A 6,002-nucleotide genomic window follows, 5' to 3' on the forward strand; every position below is an offset into this window, starting at 1 on the left:
GAACAGCAGCAGCTCCCAGAAGATGAAATGGTTGTGGAGAGAAAGTAACAGCAAAAAGAGACTGACTGACTCAGGGCAGTCAGTGTGGAGTGAAATCCCCCTGTGACTATTGTGCACAGAGATTCGTTAGACTGCATACTCAAGTCTGCTTTCCTCCACCAGGAGAGCTTTTGCATTAACCCCTTACCTTGCAGGAGCTCTGCCTGCTCAAGGTGACCCCACATAGGAATCAAAACAGTGAATACTTTTCATTGAAATTGCAGGAGCCATGTTGTACAGTATAGATTTGAACTTATTGAATTTCTAATGCCACACAGCAATTTGGAAGTGAGGTCATTCTTTAAATTGTTACTTTGATGGAATCTGTTTCAGTTTCTCTTATCACATGTACCTGGGTTTATAAATGGTTATAGCGTGGACAGTATAGAGTTTTATAATCTACTGGACTTAAATGTAATGTTTTAAACAAGCATTTGAAAAAAATCTCTTTGGCTTCAGAAGGGATGTCCACCAGAGCACCTATACAAAGAAACTAAATGTGTCGCACTTTGGAGCAAATGACTACAGGGGTATCCCAATGTCCTTCCTATCCATTATTAGATATAGAAGGACTCCAAGGAAAGTACTGCATATATTTAAAAATGTTCAAATGGAACTATATTGAACACTTCGTAATTCTGTTTTCTTCCTGTAATTGTCATTCTCAAAAATTAGTGCAAATGTGTACAAAACAAAATAAATCCAGTACATCTTAATTTAAAATAAGGCAAAGAGAAGGTTAGGATGTAACAATACTTGAAGTTGTCAGTTATTATAACTTAACTTATAAGTTAAATTTGTAACATTAAGCTATACCCCATACTGTACAACTTTATCAAACATTTTAGTCTGTAACAGTACAGTGTCTGAGTATGTTACAGTACATAATGATTTTTGATGTACTACATAAACAACACTTTTTGGTAAAATAGGTGTGTTGGAATCTGAGGTAGGGTTGTAGAGGGAATATTATTTCAGGTAGAGAGTTTTGAAAAGCCACTAATCACTTTAACCCTATCTGCTAAAGTTTGTAGTTTCCTCTACCCTCTTTCAAGAAGGAAACTACATTTCCAGGCAGGCAAATGGAGCACTGATTAGCTGTTGTTACAGCTCCGCTGTTCATAACTAACCTGCCTCTAAGATAATAAAAGAGCATGGCAAGCATAGTCTATAGTCTTTTGTTGGGAATATCTGAGCTACTGAAGACTTTGCTTTTGCTGATGATAAACAAAGAACTAAGAAAGTTTGAGAGTTTGTAAATGAAACAGGGTTTTACTGACCCTGTTTGTATAATATGGGTACCATATCATTGCTGACCTTAGTGATTTTAAGTGGCATTGGTCATTTTACTCTTCTTTAGTCTTAAAGGTAAAGTTTCCATTTAAAAAAAAACTCAAAAGGTATGCCCTTCTGTTTCCCTATCAGTCTTCTGTTTCATACATTGTTCATTATCTGTAAAAATGTTGTTCTGAAAAACATACCCACATTGAAGAAATAAACAGCTGAAATTACGTTTTAATACAATACACCGTCTTTTTGAATAGGTCTCTCACATATTCCTCCCTCGTATAATTGAAACTTGGTCTCAACACAGAGTTGTCAAAGTTACAATCTAATTAAACTTTTTTTGCCTTTGGGTATTCTCTTGTTAAAACTTCATTATGTGATCTTATTAAATTAACTATCACTTTTGGATAATTGTAAATCATTAATATGTGTTATAAAAAGGGTGAAGTGGTAGGATTTTGTGAGCCACAGTTAAAAAATTCACCCATTATCGCTTTCTATAAAAAATACTTCAAATGAATGGTGCACAGCTATAGAGCTATGACCTCAAATGAAAATACATAAATCAAATTAGGTAAGATTTGTAATATAGAATATAGAAAATTGAATAATTGCCAGCTACTGCAGTATGATATGTACATATTATATGTACATTTTTCTCAGCAACGGTTATATTTTCTTATGCATGTGTCCCTAAATTAGTATATCTTTCAAAATTCAGATAATACCGTTTGAAATAGAAAATGATTCCATTATACTTAATTACATTCTTTTAAGACACCTCTGTTCTTTTAGAAAAAAATCCAAATGTATTTATGACAATCTGCCATAAAACTTTGGTGAATTTTACCACATAACTACATGAACTGTAACCCATTTAAAATATGTATTACAATAATGTGCTAAATAATGTATTAATGTATTAAATAACACAGTTTGAAATATGTACTGCTCTATTTAAGACTTCTTTTAGAAACATCTTTTAGAAAAAAATCCTCGTATTTTGCTTGTTCCTTGAAGTGTCTATACCAAAGAAGATATACAGTATGAAGTTAGAATACACATTTTTATTTTTAATGTTTATATAACCTGTCTCTCCTTTTCATGTGTTTAACATCTTGGTCCTTGACATTGTAAAATCTGTCACTTTAATTTAAGAGTTAAAGCTATCTACTTTTGCAATTAATTGCATGATTTACACTTTAATGACAATGTCAAACTCAACAGAAATCAACTGTTCTTCAAAGGTAAGGAGTAAAACATCATGTTGGTTCTTCCTTTTAAGGAATCTCCAAGGCCAAGGTGACGGGTCATTTGGTTAAGACTTGAGCAGAGATCTGAGAGAGGAGAGATTTTTCTCAAGGTCACACAAGTCTGTATTGACGTTACCATCAGATAAAATTATCCAGGTGCCTTTTCAACTGTCATGCAATTTCTCTCTAAAGTCATTCACCTGTCCCTCAAACTCCATAAAGGACTCTCTCTGACTCTCTCTGAACTGAAAACTATACAATTTGGATTAAGCCCATCCACCTATCACTAGAAAATCTTTTCATTGGGAGGCAAATAATAAATAATTTGGCTTGGTCACTGATAAAGAGGAGTTGCAGAATTTTATCAGCCTAAAGTACTGTTATCTGAAAGGGCAGAAATCTTTTCAGTGAAGAAGGACTTCCTTTTCTGTACCAGAATCTACTGTATGTCTGTTGGAATTGCAGAGGATTCTGGGTTGTGCATCATCTCACTACAGGCCTCATATCCAGTACTGTACAGTACAGTACTGTACAAGATTAAACTGATTTTGGCCATAATCTGATTTTATAATGCAAAACTCAGGAGTTGGAATTAATTGGTCTGCATTGCCACTTCTAGACTAAGATAGTCCTAAGTCTGGGGTTCGCTACACCTGTTTTCACACTTTCATATGGATGCACACATGCTGATGGTGTCATTAACACTGATGTAAAGCGTATAGGAAGAAACCAAACTCAGAGGTTTATGTTTCATGTTGCGTATCATCATGAAGGATAATGATTTAAGGACTGCAAAGCCTGCAGTCTTAAGTGTATAAATGGAAACTGTTTTGACACAGAACACAAGCATCTTTAATTTCATTTTTAAGAAATGACTTGAGAGTGAATACCCCAAGGAATTATTCAGGAAAAAATATGTATTTTAGGATGCCATTCTATAGAAGTCTATTAGCGCCACAGAGAAAAAAAATGCTTTGAAACGAGATATGTTTGTGTTTAAATGGCATACTTATTGTGCTAAACAAGATCATTTTGCATTTAAAGAAGATAACATTGCATTAAAACTCACTAATTACTTTGTGTGCAAAAAATACATATGCAATAACATTGTTCCATGCAAAATAGCATTTTTTTTAAATTAAGCATTCTTCATATTACTTTCTTTAATTTCAGACCTGTTGTTGAATTTTAATGTTATTTAATGACAACCTAAGTAAACGTAGCTCTTAGTATTAAATCTTAAATCACAACAGAACACAAGCATTTCCTAGAAATGCTGTATGGCAGTACAGTGAGACTACGTGAATGAGTCAGTCTCATGAATAATAACCACTAGAGGGCGATAGCTTCATTTTCCTGTGTCTGTTTTCCATTGTAAGATTCTTTCAGCTATTGTCTGAGAGAGAAAAAAAAACATGAGATGGAAAATTGATTTATTTTTGTATTTAAAAACGGTAGGCTGCTGAAACTCTACAATGCTTTTTTGCACGGAATATAATATAACAAAATAATATCCCAGAGGATTACATCTAATTGCAAATACATTATGTATAATCAATTCATTCTAGGCCCGACACAAACCAAATCTACAGGATGGGATTGTAATTTATTGAAAAGAGAGGAAAAAAAGAACTAGAAAAGCGTAAAAAATTATGCATATACAAATTGAAATTATATAAAATGCCAGTAAACTGTGCACAAAATCCTAAACATTCAGGATTTATGACTGCACTATAAACATAATTTACACACTATTTATCTCTGGGTCCTAACATTAAATAACTGTTATAAGGAATTTAATATTTTGTATATACTGTATTATCCATTAGAATCGACTGCTTTTTGTTCAATCATTCAGCCTAACCCAGCAGGTTTCTGTTTCTACTGCACTAATTTTACTTTTTTATTTGAAGGTTTTTCTGATTAATGAGAGTTTGATTCATGGTTCTTTACTATAAGAATTGATCAAAGTTGTTTGTGCTGTAATGTTCCTTAAAGTAGCTGAATTTTGCCATTATCTTACGATCTGTTCCTGGCTCTGGTAATGTATCCTCTGAAGTTGAGCAATTACTAGTGCTTGGTTTACACATTCATTTGAGTTTGCAAAAAGAATTTGATTGAAACTGTAGAAACAGTTTTTAACACATCCATTTATTTTCTTCTCACAGAAGCCTTCACTGAAAATGCAATCCTATTATGCAAGTGAATTCAGTTAGCTGCATGAATTATGTTCTTATTAAAATAGTGGGAAAGTATACTGTCACTTAATTTTAACTCTACAATCAGCTATGATATATAGTACATAAGTAAAATCTGTTCCAAATTCTGCAAAACCATTCTGAGAAATGAACTTTCAAGTTTGTAAAGCAATTAAATACTGGTATGAAGTAGGGGAGAGCTATGAAAATAGATTGAACATATTTGCAAAAACCCTTTAAAATTAATGTTATGTTTTAAGACAGATCTTATATCCACAGGATATCTTTAAGTCCAAAATGCTAAAAATCCTAAACAGCAGTGATATTATTTTCTCTACAGTACGTCTACGTCCTATCAAATCTTAGAAGATGATCAAACTTGCATTCCTGGGATGCTATCTGTGCTTGAGTCAGAGTACTTGGATTGCAGGACACTGTTAAGAGTAGGGGGTGCTAACCCCTATATTCTGGCTTGCACAATCTGGCCTGTCTAAATTCAATTGCTACAGCAATTTCTTACTTCTCCATCTGATCAACTGTGTAGTGAGCCTGCTGGCGCACAATGGCCCATAACATTTTAATTGCGGTTCGCTTAAGTTAATTCCTACCACTTTAATAACTTTCATAAGATGTGTTTGCTGTAAGAAGATAATAAATATTACAAATGAGAGGGCATTTGATTCATCTAGCCTGTTTGGAAGTTACTTGTAAGTTGATCTGAGGATCTCATTCATGAAAGAAATTAGGGTATCAGCTTAAACAACATAGTGGGGTAACTTCTGCTTTATTTCCTTTTGTAATGGTGTGCCTCCTGTCCTCTGATTCATATTTCCATGTTAATTCTGAAGCAGGTCATTGGGTTGTTGTTTTAATATCTTATAGGATTTTGAATACTTGGTCTAGTTGTAGTCTTCTCTTTTCAGTATTAAAAAGTTTCACTTCTTTTTCACCTATCACTGTGGAATATTCCTGTAAGACCCAGAATGTAGTATATCTGTCTGCTCTTCTTTAAAAGAGCAATATCTTTTTTATAACATGATGATCAAAATAGTACACAATATTCTAAATGAGGCTTTACTTGTGCATTGTACTGTACACATTTAGCATATCATTCCTTGACTTAAATTCTGCACTTTCAAATACAGTATATACAGCAATATTTTGGTTGGCTTTGTAATTGCTTCACCACATTATCTAGAATATGTAAATAATATTTCGGCATAAA

This window comes from Lepisosteus oculatus, chromosome 9, assembly GCF_040954835.1.
Source record: "Lepisosteus oculatus isolate fLepOcu1 chromosome 9, fLepOcu1.hap2, whole genome shotgun sequence".
In the NCBI taxonomy this organism is placed as follows: domain Eukaryota; kingdom Metazoa; phylum Chordata; class Actinopteri; order Semionotiformes; family Lepisosteidae; genus Lepisosteus; species Lepisosteus oculatus.